Source organism: Bos taurus, chromosome 10 (assembly GCF_002263795.3).
Source record: "Bos taurus isolate L1 Dominette 01449 registration number 42190680 breed Hereford chromosome 10, ARS-UCD2.0, whole genome shotgun sequence".
NCBI classification, from domain to species: Eukaryota; Metazoa; Chordata; class Mammalia; order Artiodactyla; family Bovidae; genus Bos; species Bos taurus.
In genome coordinates this window covers 21392371-21410104 of record NC_037337.1, presented here as the reverse complement: position 1 = coordinate 21410104, position 17734 = coordinate 21392371, and the positions used below count along the sequence as shown (strand labels likewise).

General features: G+C 50.7%; 1 protein-coding gene across 2 annotated transcripts in view; it reads right to left on the bottom strand.

Annotated features, from left to right (window-relative positions):
* ZFHX2 (zinc finger homeobox 2) overlaps window positions 1–14860 on the bottom strand; it is a 29129-nt gene extending 14269 nt beyond the window's left edge. For both annotated transcript variants that reach the window (XM_002690443.7, XM_005211441.5), the window contains exon 1: window positions 14445–14860. The gene's annotated coding sequence lies outside the window, so the exon portion shown is untranslated. The remainder of the gene's footprint in view (window positions 1–14444) is intronic.
* Window positions 14861–17734: the final 2874 nt, after the last annotated feature.

Sequence of the window (17734 nt, the reverse complement as noted above, 5' to 3'; positions counted from 1 at the left end):
CCTCCCCACGAGCACCACCTTGGCCAAAGCCACAGCTGTCTCTTTCCTAAACTAGTGCAAGAGACTCCACGTTGGCCTCCATTTCCACTACAGCCCCTCCTTCCACTCAGAATGACCCTTCATTTAATTATTTAATTCTTAATTATGACAAATGCCAAACATAAAGATAGACCAAATATAAGGAATCCCTTTGTTTTTACTGATCACCCAGCTTCAACAGTCTTCAAACTTGGGCCAATGTGGGTTTTTTAAAATTAATTAATTTATTTGGCTGCACCAGCTCTTAGCTGCTGCATGCAGGATCTAGTTCCCTGACCAGGGATTGAAGCTGGGCCCCCTGCATTGGGAGTGCACAATCTTAGCCACTGGACCCCCAGGGAAGTCCCTGTTTTGTTTTTGTTTTTTAACTGAAATATAATTGATTTATAATGTTGAGTCAATCTCTGATATACAGCAAAGTTACCCAGCTATATACATATATACATTCTTTTTTTATATTCTCTTCCTTTATGGTTTATCACAGGATACTGAATATAGTTCCCTGTGCTGTATATTAGGAGCTTGTTAACTCGGGGCCAGTCTTGTTTCATCTGTATCATCAGGCACTTCCCCTTTCCCTGTATTGTTTCAAAGCAAAATTCAGACATTATAATCACCTTTCAAAATGTAAACCATACTATATTCTTACAACCCATCAGTGATTTCTCACTGCACTGTGAATAAAACCCAAACTCCACTCCCTGATCTACAAAAAGGCCTATTTGATCCGGCACCTGCCTACTTCCAGCATATCTTTAATACTCTCCACCCCACCTGGCTGGCCAGCGCCAGCCCACTGACGTTCTTCGTTCCTCAAACACAGCAAGTTCATCCCCACCTTAGCCGCTGGCCAGAGCTGTTGACTCTGCCTGCAGTGCTCTTCCCCCAGTCTCTGCCCAGCGGCTCCTTGTCCTGTCTGCTTAAACAGCACCTCTTCCAATAGGCCTCCCCTCTCTACAGAAGCTAACATAGCCTGGGGGGTCTGTTTTCTCCAGAGATCTATCACTACCTGATATTTCCTGGTTTCCTTATTTTTCCCTTCTAGAAACTAAATTCCATGAGAGCAGAAACTCTGGTTTATTGATTGTTCCATCATGGGTACCAAGAAAGATGCCTGCCACATATCCATACGTATCTGTTGAGTAGATGAACTTTGGAAAAGACCCTCAGATTTTCTACACCCTGAAGAGGTAATTTCCCTAAGTCAAGATCCTCTTGCCAGAGAGGCCACAGTGAATTTCCTCTGGCCCGCAGACCCCATGCTACTCTCAGATGCCTTCCAGATCCATCTCTGGTCACAGGTGGGAGCTTCTTGGCCAGTTGAAAGACAAACGCTTATATGAGATAATCCTCCTCCCCAGAGATTAAAACAAAAAAAGTAACAGTAATATTAAGCTGTCAAGGTACATATACTATGGTCCCCGCACTGCAACCTTATTTAATGGGTGACCAAGAAAGAGAGGCTGAATGAGCTGCTGACTGTCACGAAGTTCCAAAGTGAAACTAGAAAAGGACTGGTGGGGCGCAGAGCTAGACCCCAAAGCTGTGGCCTGGGCTCCGCCCTCTACTGGGACTGGCCCTCAGACAGAGTACGGGCAAAATGAGCCTCCAAGTCTAGAAACCAGGATTCCTGAGCTCCCTCCAGCTGATTAAAACTACCCAGCTCTGCATGCTGCTCCCAAACTTTTTAATCTTGGTTCCCCGCCTAACTCAGCAGTTTCCCACGCCTCACCTCCCCATACCTCTCAGTGTCCCACGTGTCCTAACTCCTCTTCAGTTTGTAGTATCAGCAGGTCCCTAATGATTAAACCTTTAGTGCTCAGGCCAGAGTGTTTCCAGAAAGTGGTGGGGCTGGTGGGGCTTCTCCCTGCTTGGACCACGTCTTACCCTCACCTTCAGATTCCTTGATTTGGAATGGGTCCTCCATCTGGCCCCAGTCAGCCTGGAAGCCTCCATTCCCACTTTCCTCCTCCTGGGGGACCAGCCAGGCGTGAAGTCAGAGTAGGAGCCATTAAGGAGCTCCGCGTGGGGCTGGCTCCGCATGCTAATGAAAATTCAAATCAGCACCTGGGCCAAGGGTGGGGGGTTGGGGGGGCTGGAGAACTAACAGGGAAGTAAAGGAATTGGAAGGTGGTGGGGGGTGTTATCTTAGATAACTAGAAAGCAGAAGCCCTGAATTTGTGGGATACAGGCATTCCTCCTATGGAATCGTTGGGGAGCAGGGGGAAGTGGGGGATACATGTGCTGGACTGGAGGGCCTGATTTTCCACTGTCACCCCCATAATGGGGGCTCACCTGCTAGGAAGAGCTGAGGCTTGGCAAAAGACGCTGAGGGCTGAACATGGTGGGTGCTGTGTCCCTGCTGGCCCACCTCACGTCCATCAGCAAATTCTCCCTAGCCCCAGACTCACAACTCTATATCACACTGCAGAGGAGGGCTACGAGGGCCTAAGCCCCAAATCCTCTCTCCAAGCTTCTACTTCCCAGGACAGAAGAAAGACACAGCTCATTCCTAGCTAGAAACCAAAGGAGCTTAGCTTTGGGCTAGCTAGTGGGTGAGACCTGGATCAGTGCAGGGAGGGTAGGTCTGCAGCTGTTTAAAATTGCAAATCTCTTCCCCACCTCCCCCCTCCTCCTCAACAGGAAAGAATTTCAATTGCAAATTTATCTCTGCCTCAGTGCATCTCCGCCCCCCCACTCCCCTCTCCCCCTTTCTTCTCTGTGCTTCCCCCATCACCCACTATTTATTACAAACCTTTAACTGCAGCAATTATTTTTTTTTCACTTTTTCCCCTCCTTCCATTTTCCTCCGCCTCAATCCTTTCTTCTGCCCCGCTCTGTGACCCTTTCTTTGCCCTTCCTATCTTGACCTCAGTTTTCACCTCCTTCTGGAGATGTTCAGTCTCTAAGTCGTGTCCGACTCTTTGCGAGCCCATGGACCGTAGCATGGAACCAGATAACAGGTCCCCACTCACCACCCCCAGGACCAGAGTCCTGTTCTCCCTCAGACCACGGACATCCCTGCTGTGGTTCCAGGCTTTCCTTAAGGGCCTCTCCTCTCCCTCAGGGTACATCTTAGCTGTGGGGCTAGGGAGAAGGCAAGTCCTCAAAGGTCTTGGCATTCCTGTGTGTGGAGGACGGAAGGAGGAAGAGGGCAAATCAGGTGCAGGGTGTAAGTGGGGGCAGTCAAAAGGAAGGACCTGGGTAGAGGCGAGGGCCGGGGGCCCTAAGGAGAGGGGTTAGGGGAGACAGAGCAGGCGGTGGTGGCGGTGTGATTAGAGCAGAGATTGATGTGAAGGGGCGCCACAGACGGCAGAGAGAGTCAATAAAACGAGAGGATCACATTAGAGGCGACAGAGAGAGCTTTAAATTACAAGGCTGCTGCCACCGAGGGGGATGGGAGGAGGCAGGCCTGGAGCCAAGGGAGGGTGGAGAGTTCTGAGGGTGTAGTCATCCCCGGAGATGAATCTTCCAGCTCCAAAATGGCCCTCAGTCTCCAGAGCTCCCTCGGTGCCCCTCCATTCCATCTCCTTCCCTAACGCTTCCTTCCCTCACAGGGTGGGGAGAGAGGGGAAGATGGAGAGGAAGCTGTGGGAGACAAGAGATTGGTTTTGGTATTGCCTCTCTCTTCCTCGGTGCAGACCCCACTCCCTGGCTGTTCCTCAAGGTGAGCAGGAAAGGATGGAGTGCTGCTTTCAAATTTCGTGGCCAGGTCGGGGGATGGCGCTGCTAGCTGCCCCATCATGAGAGTCTCTGAACAGATATTCCTCAACGGGAGGAGGGCCGAGAAGCACCCTGTAAAGAGCTGGACAAGAATTCCTACTTCTTGATATGCCCTCACTGTTCAGGGGGGCAGATACACTGTACTTAGAACAGGAAGAAGCCAGGGAACTTCCAGGAACCTTCAGTACAGCCTGTAGGGCCTGAGAGCTACTGAAGATGTTACGAGAGTGACAGAAAGGCTTGGATGTGAAGCGGAAAACCGCAAAGGGGGGTCTCTGAGACCACACTTGGCAGAACAGACCTCAGAATCTTGAGAATTAAGGAGCCAAAGGGACAAGGGCAAAGGAAGGACCAAAGAAGTGAGGCCTGAGGAAGGAATGTGCCCCTCACCAAGGGGCCAGGCTGGCCAGGGGCGCTCGCTCTGGAGCTGGAGCCCCTCCCATCTCGGGCAGAGCTGGAGCGGGAAAGCGACAGGAATGCTCCCTAGTGGCTACAAAGGGAACATCACTGAGGAGGGGACAGGCCTGCCTGGTGAAACAGTGGCTTTCTCCTCCCAGCTCCCCTCCTTTTAAAAACAAAGCCTCTCCTCACTTTTCTTCAAACCCACTGGCAGGGCAAAGTCCTTCCCAGCAAAGTCAGCCAGAGGGCACCAGACATATTTGCTTACAATTTGCATACAGTGATTTCCAGTCAGAGCCCTCTAGACTTGTTTGCCAACTTTTCAATTGTTCCATCTATTCTCCTTCCTTAGAGCCCGTTTTGGGGAACTTTCCTTTCGTTCTCTGAAACCCCTGACTCCAAGCTGCCCCCTCCACATTCACTTTGTCCCGCCTTTCTCTCCTTTTGGTTTCAACCTGTTGCTTTCAAGAGGCAGCCACAGAGGGAAGGGGAAGATGGGAGTCTGTGAGCCCACATTAGGGGGATCAGTTGGTACCAACAGCAAATAAATTCTAACCAGATGAGATTTCTTTTCTAAGGCAGTGGAAGAACATGGGCTAAGGATTCATGCAGACCCAGGTTCAGTCCTGGCTGTCCCCACTCACCAGCCGTGCAACCTTGGTAAGTTACTTATCCAGTCTGTTTCCTCACCTGGAAACTCCCTGGCCCTCTAGAGTGCTCACACAGAAGGGTTCAGAGCTGGCTTCGTGTCCTTTGCTGAGCCTGGGTCTCTCCAGTGCATCTGCAGGATCACACAGCTGTGCTCACCCGGCTTTTGTGAAGACTAGTGCAGGTAACATGTGAAAAGTGCCCATACTGGTGTCCATCAGGTCAGTTCCTTTCCTTCTCTCTGGCTTTCCCTGCACTGCACCTCATCCCACCCCACCTCTCCCCGAAGAGCTGGGCAAGATGTGTACAGCTAGGCCAATGCTTTCTTTCGTTCTTGCCCCTTCTTGACCTGGCCTCTTCCTCTCATCTCTGCCCTTTAACTGAGGGCAATTCTTTGTTGAGTAGGATTTCAATCTAGTCTGCCCAGCAGCAGTGTTCATTTCTCATAGGCCCTCTTGATGGCTGGGTCTAGATACACCCCATTATCCCGAACCAGAGACTGGAAGCTCTGCCCAGGTTCACACTTGGATCAAAACTATTATGTCTTCTCCCTGCATTAAAATTATCACTGCCTCTGTCTCTAAAGCTCACCTTCTATATTTAAAAAGAAAACAACAAAAAAGGTATTCCTATTCCTCCATTTTAATTCTACCTATCTCTTTTAGATCTCTCCCCAGCACCCCAACATTTAGGGAGTGCGTACTTTGTGCAAGAGAAGTTTTGTCCAAAAGAGAGAAAATAAGAATGGCAGGGATTGAGGCAGGCAGGGAAAGGAGTATCAGAGAGAGTGAAGAAAGGGACAGCCAAGGCAGATAAGAGGAGGGAGGGAAAAGGGAGGGAGAGGTAGGGAAGGGGCAGGGAGTTGGGTCTTGATCTGCACAGGTAAATACTGCAATCAGAGTCTCCTCAAGACCTCCCAGCTTTGGCATCATATTGGGCAGGGGCCTGTCCCCACTGAGAAGGATGGAGCAAGGAGGTTATCTCTTACACTTTGCAAGATGCTGAAGGTAGGCAGAAGGGACATAGGTGGGGTGTGAGGAGAAAGGAGAGGCTGAGAAGAAGAAGATGGGGGAGGGAGGGAGGAGACGGGGCTAAAAGGGAAGCTACAGATTAAAACCACAAGCAGAGAGGGACATCCGTGCACACTTGCGTCACTTTGCTGAGATGTGCCGCAGCATGCCGGCTGCTGGAGTTGAGGATGTCCCAGAGAGAACAGGAGCCTCTTGCCAATGTGTCTCCCTCAATGATGCTGAAGTGTTAGGACAGCAGTGTGCGGAGCTGTGTGGTCTTCAGGCGCACTGGAGAGACCCAGGTTTAGATAACCGCACCAAGTCAGCGCCGAACTCTTCTTCTGTATCAGCACTCCACAGTGAGAACAGGGGGCTGCACCCTTGAATTCAGATTCCGGACCCTGTCTGATCCTGGCATGGGGTACCTCTGTGGAAGATCTTTGATCTCCCTGAGCTTGAAAACAATTACATGCAATTCTTCTAGAATTATTTGGAAGGGTACCATTGTAAATGGCTGTGTATATAAAATCCTTCTCGTTCTTTGATTCTCATGAACCCTCGTGATGGTAATGACTATTTAAATACTATTAAAACAACAACAACAACAAATAATATCTTTAAATGTTTATCATGTGTCAGGTACTGTGCTGAGCCCTCTGGAAGCATCACGTCACCTAATCTGCCACTACAATCTGATAAAATAGATACAGCTAGTCATTCCCATTTACAAACATGGCAGCAGACTTAGATGGGTTATGTAATTTTCAAGGTCTCTTACTTGGAAAATAGAGTCGAGATTGGCCTCAGGTAGCCTGACTCCAGCACTCTGCTCTCAAGTTAATTTGTAAGCCTTTAAGCTTGGGCTGGTAGGTATTTGAATGAGATCTTTGAGTCTGAGTGTGCTCCTCTGCCCTTGTGTGTGTTGCCTTGAGCGTACATGCTGTCGCGCTCTTTGAGCTTGTCAGGGCCTTCTCCCAGTTGTTACAGTAAGATGGGCCACTGCTGTCTGTGCAGGGGCCCTGGCCATTCTGGGTGCATGTCTGTGTCTGTCTGGCTACTGGAGGTGAAATGGAGATAGCTACCACAGATTTGTGATAAATTCTGAAAGTCTACACATGTGTATTCATAATATGAATATGAATATGAAAAGTGAAAGTGAAGTCACTCAGTCGTGTCCCACTCTTTGCAACCCCATGGATTGTAGCCTACCAGGCTTCTCCGTCCATGGGATTTTCCAGGCAAGAGTACTGGAGTGGGGTGCCATTTCCTTCTCCAGGGGATCTTCCTGAACCAGGGATCGAACCTGGGTCTCCCGCATTGTAGGCAGACGCTTTTACCTTCTGAGCCACCAGGGAAGTCTCAATAGTAATATGAACTTAAGAAAAAAAAAAACAAAAAACGGTATGGTATTGTCTGGAATCAAATTCTAGTTCTGTTCCCTATGATGTAAATGTCCTCAGGGTGGGTTGCTTAAAGCTTGTTTCTTCATAAATAGAATGGGGAATAGTTCCTTATAGAGTTGTGCCCACTGAGATGATCATTATTGAGACTGGCACTTTGTATGTGATCAATAAATGGGAACGATAATTGCTCATCCACCTACCTAACTCCCTGAGTTGGGGTGTGTGTGTGTTTACTGCTTTCTGCTCTTATGTGTGGCCGAGGGCCTGGCTATAGCCTTGTCCGGGCACCTCTTCGGGGTTAGCGAAGGGGCCCCCCAGGCTCTCGGTTACACCCCCTGGGGCCCTGGGTTTCCCGTTCAAAGGTAGGGGTGTCCTGTGCGGGTGTGCTGCCGCGTGCTTGTTTGTGCGCGGTGGCCCGGCTGGCGCGGGCGTGTTTGGGGTGGTGGTAATTACTGGGATGGCCCAGCCCTAATGAGTGTGATCTCGTTACACTCTCACCGCCTCTAATGGAGCTAACCTCATTTCACAGCCATTAGAGATGGAGATGAGGCCCCGCCCCCAGCCCCGCCAGCTGCAGCTCCCACAGCCCCGGCCACGTTCTTCCCCTCCGGCTCGCCATTTCCCCTTGCCACCGCTCCTCTCCCTCCCGGGCCTCTGCTCCTCCTTCCAGGCTTCCCTCTCCCCTTCCCCATTGTTCTTTCCCTTCCCATCTTTCCGCGCTTCCCTCCCCTGCCCTCCTCTCCTCCATTCCTGGCTTCCTTTACCCCTCCCTCTGCCTACCCCCGGTCTGTCTGTCCGCTGCGTCTCCATCCCCCCGTCCCCTTCTCCGCTCCCCTCCCCCGCCCTTCCCTGCTGCGGGCCCTCCCCTCCCCCACGGTGCCCCGTCTGGCCAAAGGACAAATCTCAAGGGGAAACCTGCAAAGACAAACAAGGAGCAGTGACTTCATTATCGTCGTTAATTTGCCACTTCAGTTCCTCCCACAAGGGTCAGAGCCGGCACGGCTTGAACTCAGGACTGAGGCGGAGGCCGAGCCGGCCGCCTGCCTTTTCCGCCTTAAGCCTCTCCCACAGCCACTCGGCCTCCCCTCCTCCTCCCGGCCTTCATTTCTCTGCAGGGGGTCAGGCTCCGGGTTTTTCTCTTCCGTTTCGCAGTCCTCGCAGCCTCAGCCTACCGCCCTCCTTTTTCATTTAAATTATTTGGCCTTCCCTCCGGCTCTCCTGGCTCCAAAGGTTTATACCTTTCTTGTTCTATTCTCCCGGTTTCCCCTTTTCCCACTCTTCCCTGCCCTGCCTCCCTGACTCCCTGTCTTGGCCTTCCTCAGTCTTCCCTTTTCCTAACCTCAAGCACACTCCTGTCCCTAAAGCACTAGGATTTATCTCTAGGTTTGAAGACCACATAGCCTGGTGACGCAGGGAATGGGAGGAAGGAGTCTGTGGTACAAGCAAGAAAAGTAATACAGAAGGTGGAAATGGCTGGATTGAAAGGAAGACAACTGTGATAAGGGATGACAGGCACCTGAGTCAAGGCAAGCAGCAGAATCCAGACTCAGAGACTCAAGACACACTGGGTTCCAGAGAAACCACCTTACCAAGACCAGAGAAAGATGGGCCAGAGGGCCTTGCGGTGGGGGGTGGGAGGGTGTTACCGACAAGACAGGGAATGAGAAATCTGAGGATGGAAATGGTGCTCACCCCATCAGTTCCCCAGGGAAACACAGACTAACACTCCCCTCCCACCCTCTGCCCTCCTCCACTGAGAAGCCAAATGACTGACAATTGACTCTTGACCTTTAGCCCAATCCCAGCCCCAAAGGGAGAAACTGAAGGTAGCTGGCTGTGACTGGAGGAGGCACCGCAGAAATGTCTACACAGGAAGTAAACATTTCTTTACCCACCCCTGCCCTTCCAACTGTGCACTTCCACACGCTACACAGGACCACATTGCATATGAATGCCCTCTTCTCTCCGCAGAAACCGAGTGCTACTTATGCCTTCTAATTGCTCAGGCCCCAGTGCCATCACAGTTCCAGTGGATGGCCCTGCTGTGATTCCCGTCCTGGAACCTTGTATTCCTGCCCCAGTGCAGAGGCAGCTCCTATTCTCTCATTTGACTTTGAAAGAGATATTTTGAGGGAGTGCCATGCTGTCTTGGGAGGGATTAGGAAAAGGTGTCTTTTTCCAAGTATGTACAGCTTGGTGACAGGAGAACAGGTGGATCTCGGCTCTGTCAGCCCCTTAGCTGGGTACCCTAGACAAGTGGACACAGAGGCCCTGGTCTGCACGTGTGCCTGTAAGAGGGGGGCAGTGAGAGCCAATGGGATTACCTCAGGGTGCTGAAAGGCACCTCTAAATCCTTCACCCTATCTCACTGGCCTAGGGTGGAGGAGGGGTGGGCAGGCAGTCCCCTGGAGCTTTCCACAGAGAGGCAAGGGGCTCTGGAAAAGTGAGTGGTGGGATGACTGAGAAGCCAGAGAAGAAAGATGGAAAAATCAATGAAATGAGTTTCTAACGGTGAGGTAAAGGACCGCTGTGTCGACAGCCTGTCGCCTGCTGCAAAATATGAGCTGCCCAAGTCCATGGCAGCGGCTGACAGTGCATCCACCGCCACCGTCCTCGCTGGAGGCCCCCGCCCGCCAGACCCTTCTCCAGCTGCCCTGGCCATTCTTATTATAGACAGGCTCTCCCTCAGGGCTTTGCGACCTCTCTTCCAGGGCTTCTTTCCTACATTCCTTTGATCCATTCAGGGCATTTTTGACTCTTCACCACAGGCACAGGTTAAGTTATAATTCCTGACTGGGTGCATCCTTTTCCTCTACGGCTTCTGTGTTTAGCAGCCTGCTCACAGATCTCAGAGTTGTGATGAGCTGTGCATCTCTTGCCATCTCCTGTTTTACTCTATACCTCTAGACTCCAACAACGCAATGCATAGTCAGAGGTCAAGGCCCTCCCTCTTAGGGCTTCTTGCATCTAAGTCTGTGCCTCTTTCTGCCTTTTGGCCCACTTGGCCAACACTGACTTCCTCGTAATTGCCTAGATTTGGGCAAGATTTGGGGTCTGTATTGATTTATGAACTCTGTGGCTAGCATGTCTGTGCGCATGCATGTGTGTGTATTTACGTATTTACATATGGCAGATTCCATTGTGGTTTCATGACTGGGAATGGGGTGGGTTAAGGATGCTACTTCCTTTTTTTTTTTTTAAGGATGCTACTTCCAATTCAAATCTCCAAATCTGTCTTTAGAAACAACTCTTAACCTTTTCTGGAAATCACCTCCTTTCTCTGCTGCTGCTGCTGCTGCTGCTAAGTTGCTTCAGTCGTGTCCGACTCTGTGTGACCCTATAGACGGCAGCCCACCAGGCTCCCCCGTCCATGGGATTCTCCAGGCAAGAACACTCCTTCATATCTTCCTCCTGGGCTTCTAAGACTGTTTATTCATGTTTTCTCCCAGGATCTCTGCAGACTCCCCAGATCAGCTCCTAGAATCAGCCCTGGATGCCTCTGAGTGTGCCCCTAACCCAGTGTCTCTTCTCTCCGCCTCAGGTTTCACAGGCACTTCTGGTAACTGCCCTCCAGTCCTTTCCTCCAGTGTCTGCTTTCTCAACTTGCCCATTTATGCAGACTTAGGCCTGAGAGCTGGGGTGAAAGGAAGGCGGGCACCTCTTCCTTAGCCTCCTCTTATTTATTCACCATCTTGATCAATAGATATTAAGCATCCCTTGTGTGACAGACATTGTGCTAGGTGCTAGAAAACAATCAGAAACTAGACACAGGCAGTGCCGGCTCATATGGCCATCAGGACTAACCCTGGGTCTCTCACTGACAGCTTCTCTCAGAGTCCCCCCACCCCACCCCCACTTTTACCTTCACAGCCAAGTTCCATTCAAGATCCTTCCTTTTTCTGTATCTCTGCTTCACACGGCTCTCACATGGCTCCTATCCCCTCTAATCTGCATTTCCAGCTTCGTGTCTATTCCTAAACCCAAAGCCCAAAGCGAGCTACATCTTAAATTTTTAGTAACTCTCCTTCCTGCTCACAAAGCCCTTCTCCTTTCACATTCTGTAACTGCCCATTTCCACTCTCTTCCTTCTTTGCCTGTCTTTCAGTCCTACCATCCCATCCTCAATGCCCCGGTCTCCTGAGATGTTTCCTTTTGCTCCTGCAGGCTCTAGTGAACCTCAGGTGCCCACAAACAAGACTTCATTTAGAGCTAAGAATAGCTGCAGGGAGGCAAGGTCAAGCTACCAACCTAGGAATCCTACAGATTTGACTATGGCCCTCGCCAATATGTGTACAGATCCCCAGCAAAGCAGCAAGTTGTTCCTCTGTGGGTTTTAAGGTAACACCCGCTGCTCTGACATCATGGAGGGAGGAACCCTGTCAGGTTGCCAAGGCAACACCAGCAATTTATGACATCAGAGGCTGTAGGTCTTTGGTGCTCAGGGGCTAGAAAGATTCCAGTTCCTATCAGTTAAAGTAAATGGGAATTTCTAGTGTTTTTTTAATCTCTGTGCTCACTGTTGCCCTGGCTTGGGAATGAAATGCAAAGGCCTCCAGTAGCTTAGTGAAGAATTTGGCCAACAGAATGAGCCAAATCTCTCCTCTTCACCAGATATCTTTGCATTTCCTCTCCTCTCCTCTGGCATCCCTCTCTTTTGGGGATTCGCCCAATGGTATTTCTGCTCTGCCTTTTTTCCAAATTGCCCCTCCTGCGGCGCTCTCTTTGCATCCATCATGCTGTGTCCTTCTCACTCCAGAGGCATTTGTTTCCTTTGATACCTCATCCTCTCCTCTTCCGTACCAAGCTCCGTGCAGCTCTGATCTGCTTCAGCAGTCCTCTTTTTGCCTTCCATTCCCCTTCTTTGTACCATGTTTTCCCACCTCATCTTATTCTTTAGTTCCTCCCTTCCCCCACCTTAACACTGTATTTATTCATTTCATATTGCTTTTTCTGTTGACCTTCCTCTTGAGAAATAGTCTATCCTTTCTCTCCCTGTCTCCTTCTGTATCATTATTTATTAACTCATACTTTGTTTCATTCTCCCAATTTTTCATGAATCACCCCGATTCCTCCCCTGCCCCCATCCTGCATGAATTTTCTCTTCCTTTGCGTGTTCCTCACATCATGCATTTCTCTACCCTGTGCATTTCTCTCCTCTTCCTTTCTGTCCCTGTTCACCGCTGAAATCTTCCATCTTCTGCCCATATCTACCTCCTTTTATCCTTCAAGCCCCTGAAGTCTGGAAAAACAATGAGCTTAAAACAAGGTGAACTCTCCCACTCTTTATCCACCTTTCCCATTCTTTAGGCCTGAATGAACCTGGCCCTTTGCATAAGATAGCTTCTGTCACATGGATGAAAACTGCCTCCTGAAGCACACTGAATCCAAATATGGTAAGATCAAGGACCCAGGAAGAAGACAAATTAGAAAGTAGAGAAAAAGCCACCAGGGTCTAGAATGAACTGAAGGACAAGGGGCAACCAAGCAGGGTGGAGCTCTGAGTCCCAGAGAATGTCCCCTTACAAAATCAAAGTTGACAGTGAATGAAACATAATGGCTCTGACTGATGAAGGGGTTATATGCCCCTGGAAGCCCATTAAATTGATTTCTTGGCCTGTTTATGTGCCTTCACTAACCATACTCCCCAACTCTCCCAGCCCCTTTGCTCCCTGGTATTTTTGGCTGCTGCAGTTAAAATGCTGAGTGAGAGGGTAAGAAATACAAGAAACTTAGGGTGACCAAAGAGAAAAGGGAGGAAGAGGGCAGATTACAGGAACAAAGGTGAAGAATAGGCAAAGGAGATCATGGGAGATGGGGATGGGGAAAAAAGGGGGTGAAACAAAACGGGGAAATGAAAAAAATATATAATGGTAAAGTTAGGGAAGGGAGGAAAATCGAGTCAGTGATGAAGAACTATGTGGTGGGAAGCTCCTGGAGAGGCAGGTGACACGCAGGAGACCAGCGGTGAGGTCCTGATGGGGGACACAAGCACATGGCAAAGGGGACAGTTAACAATGCTAGGAAGTTCCAAAGTTCCCTGGGTGAAGACCGAAGACGAGGCCGGCCTGGCTATGCGGAAAGGGCACTTGAATCCTTGAGGGAGATACACCTATCCCTCCACTCTTCCAGGCCCCTGACCAGTGACTACCACAATCATCAATCATGACTGATAAGCAAACTCCAAGGCAGCCTGAAAAGGCCAGAGAGATCCATTCAGACCCCGAAGGAAAGGGCACGGAGTCCTAGATGGGTAGACCAGTTATGCAGCCAAGGTGTGACACACAGTGACAAGAACACACAGCGAGAGGATCGCCCGGATAGGAAGTCACATCCGGAGACAGTGACACACAGACGGACCCGGACCCAGAGACGGAGGGGTGGGGAGAATGAATGAGAATGGCAAGATCCAGAGGTAGGGACATGGACAGCGATCGGCAGGGCAACAGGCGCAGCGTGGTCCAGTGCTCAATGATAGAGCTATTCAGAGAGAGGGACAGACAAGAGCGGATGGAGAGTTGGGGGGCCAGGAGAGGCACACTTCACCTTGAACAGGAGCGGTGGCCTCCCCTCACCTACTAGTAGCACCTTTCAAAAACCAAAAAGCAACAAACAACCCAACTTCAGGCAAAACCTAAAAATCAAAGATTAAGGGTACCCACCTCCCCTCCCATCCTCCCACCCGTGGTGAGCTTGCCCATCCATCAGCCCGCCTGCTAGCCGCCGTTCCTCACCCATCCTGAGGCTGGCGGGGGGCCGCCGAGTCTCAGGCCCCTCCAGACTGACAGCTCCGAGCCCCCATAGTCACCCGGCCTCCTCTTCCCTCCAGGATCCCCGCTCCCCGTACTGCTCGGCGCGACCCGTCTAGCCTCTCGTTACCCTCCGCCCGTCCGGCTGGCTTCTAGTCCAGCTTTGATGCCTTTCCGTTCCCCGCCTCTGCCTCCACCCCGGCATCTTTCTCTTCGCACTCTCGCAGGCCCTCTCCTTCCCTCCCACAACCCTGTCTCTCCTTCTCAGGCTCTCGGTCTGTCCGTCTGTCGGTCTGGGTCCCCTCCCCCAGTCCCTTTCGGTCCCTCTCCGTGCCCTCCAACGGCAGTCTCCGAGCGCCTCCTCTCCCCTCCGTCTCAAGCTTCCAAAGAGCAAGGAAGGGAAGAGAGGGAGAGGAGAAGAAAAAAAAAAAAAAAAAACCAACCAACCCAGCAGCATCGGAAATCGATGCACTTACACCTCAGCTGGAAGCAGGGACGGGAGTCGAACCGCGGCCGCCGAGCAGCGCGAGGCGGGGAGGGGAGGGGGTGGCTCTTGGAAGGGACTTCTCCGATGTGTTGATTCCTTTTTTTCCCCTCCTCCTCCCTCCCTCCAGCGCTCACTCCGGGGCGTCGGGGACGGAGATGGAAAAAATAAATAAATTCACGGCGGTGAGGGAAGTGAAGGAAAATAATCAATGCTATTTGGCTGCGGCTGAAGTGTTTTCCCGGCTTCGTGAGGGGGTTTCCATTGATTCACCCTGGGCACTCGCTCGCTCCCTGCCTCCTCCTCCTCCTCCTCGCCCTCCTCCTCCTCCTCCTCCTCGCCCTCACTCCTCCGCCTCATTCAGTGGCTGGAGCCGAGGCGTCCCACACAATGGAATAATCAATACCCAGGCGCCCGGGGCGGCCCCACTGAGCAGGTGCAGCGGCCCGCCCGTCGCGGAGTAAGCCGGGAGTTGTAGTCCGCCGGCCCTAGAGCTTGGTGTCTGCTTCACCAGACTGTAGGCGGAACCTATGACAGGCGGACTGCGGTGCTGGCCACCTGCTTGACTGTGGCTCCAGGTCCAAGCCGGTGCCTGCAAAGAGCATTTTAAACACTTTCCCGAGTTCTCCTCCTCTTTCTTCTGTCTACAGAAATATACATGTGTTTTGTTATTATTACTCTTATTTTTTTTTTAATCAGCTCTAGAGCAAGCCATGGCTTCTATGAGCTTTCCAGAACCACCAGAGACCTCGCTTTTTTTTTTTTTTCTCACTTTAACTCCCTTCTTTTTGCCTTATTAATTCCCCTCCCTTCCAGTTGGGCACTATAGAACCTTGTCCGCCGCAGCAATTACTCTGAGTCACCGGAGCTTCTGTCTCCTTCACTCGGTCACATAGTCCCCAGAGTTGGGTGCAGGTGGGGTGGGGAGAGGGCCTGGTTCCCCATCCTTATTTTCAGTTTATCAGCTCACATAAACTCCGTTATATTCTAATAACTGCTGAAACTTAACGAGTGCTTAGGGACAGTACCAAGCACTTTAACATATATTAACTTATTTAATCTCCACAACTAGTCTCGTTTTACAGTTAGGAAGGCCTGCATGTATGCTCAGCCCTGTCTGATTCTTAGAGACTCCATGGACTATAGCCCACCAGGCTCCTCTGTCCATGGGATTTTCCAGGCAAGAATACTGGAGTGGGTTGCCATTTCCTCCTTCATGAGATCTTTCCAACCCAGGGATTGAACCTGTGTCTCTTGTGTCTCCTGCATCAGCAGGCAGATTCTTTCCCCTGGCACCAGAAACCAGGGCACAAACAATTCACTGGCCCAAGGTCACATGGCCAGTAAATGACCCAGCCAGGATCCAAATCCTGATGCTCAGACTCCAGAGCCCATACTAGCTGCTACAGCCTACTTCTATTAATAGAAGGAAAAAAAAAAAAAAGGTCCTAGGGTTCACAGGAAAAAAGGAAGGAGAAAGAAACTAATATTTTGAATCTCTATGATGTGACAGCATGTCATTGAATCCTCACACTTATCTGTGAGGGAGTCCACATTCTACTAAAGACAAAACAGAGATTTCAGGAGGTAGAGTATCTTTCCCAACACCAAACACCAATAAAGTGAAGACCGGAGTTGACTCCAGGTCTGACTGACTTCGGAGTCTAATCTTTCTTTCTCTTTAAACTGCTGCCTCTGCCCTATTGGATTTGAACCCTATAACTCAAGGAAGAAATTAAGTCTTCTTACTTTGAGCAACAAAACTTAAAAGCAAAGGACAGATGAAAAGCAGACCAATGAAAGGAGTTAGGGGCTGGGATCCCTCTCTTCCCTGCACACTGGTTCCTGTCATTGGGTGGGTGGGGGTGGGGGGGGGTGGGCGGTTGCAGATAAACATTCAAAACATGCCAGGTTCAAGATGCCATGTCTGTAAACCAGTGTCCTCTCCACGGTACCTCCCATGAGTCATGTGTTTCCAAAAACATACTGGGGAAAGGATAAGTGTAAAGAACCTGGCCCTTCTCACCCATCATAGGAGGGAAGCCAGGAGTTGACAAGAACCACTGTTTCTCAGTAAGCTACCTTACCCAAAAAACCAGACATACAGTAGATGCCTCCAGGTAATCATAACCCTGGGAGGGAGTAAGGAGAAGCAGCATTCTCTATTTTGTCTCCCAAAGCAGTCAGAGGGCCATTCTCATGTCTTCCTATATTTTAAATGAACACAAGTATTTCTCCTATTCCTGACAAAGCCTGCACAGGGGCCACAGGAAACAGACAAACTGCTCAGTTTGGCATGCAAAGCCTTTTCCAGTCTGCTCAGCGGTATTTCCAGCTTCATCTCTTTTCCCTTAAACACTGGCCAGGTGCTCTCCAGCTTCTGGGTCTTTGCTCATGCTGTTTCTGTCTCCAGTCGTTGAAATCCCATCATGTCTTTAGTTTTCATCCAAAATATCATTTCCTCCTCTTACAGAAAGTCGTTGGGGGAGGGGGCTTCCCTGGTGACCTAGTAGTTAGAATTCTGGCTTTCACTGTGGGAGGCTGGTGTTCAATTCCTGGCCAGGAACTGAGATCCCTCAAGCTGCACACACACAAAAACAACTCTCCTATCCACCGTTATCCTGAACATTCTTGGGGATGTTTCAACTCTCCTTTAAAACTCCAGAGTCTAGAGTAACTAGATTGGTCTTAGCTATCTTTCTTCTTCCCCCAGCTCATTGCCATTGGCCTGCATTTAATGGGCCACCACAATAGTCAATAAAGTATCTGCTGGACAGGGTCTGAGTGAGTGGCTTGTATTCCAGGCCCATCTGCCAACGAAGTGAGAGGGTTGAAGGCGGGAATGGGGTCTGAGTTCCTTTTCCATCCGACTTAACTTCAGATAGACTCCCACAGGCGTCAATCGAAGCTTTCTTGTCACCATAGCGACGAGTGGGCAAGAAAGCAAAGTTTCCCTTCGGAACTACACCTCCCATCATGCACCCGGGCTCCAGGGTGTCAGGCTCAGCCTGCGGCCTGAGACCCGGGCCGCCCCTCGGGAGCTGGGAGAGGTCTGGAATGACGAGCAGAACGGAGGGGGCTATCCTTGCTCTTGGCCCACCGCGGAGGTTGCGGCCCCTCATAACTTAGCAGGCTTCTCGGCCCAAGCCTGCCCTCGGCATCGCTACATCGGGCCTAATATGGCCGCTTGTGCTGGGACCTCCCCCGTGCGCAGAGAACCGGGCCGAGGTCCGGAGCCAGGAACTGCTTCCGGCATTCCTCGCGGGCGTGGCGTGGGCTTCC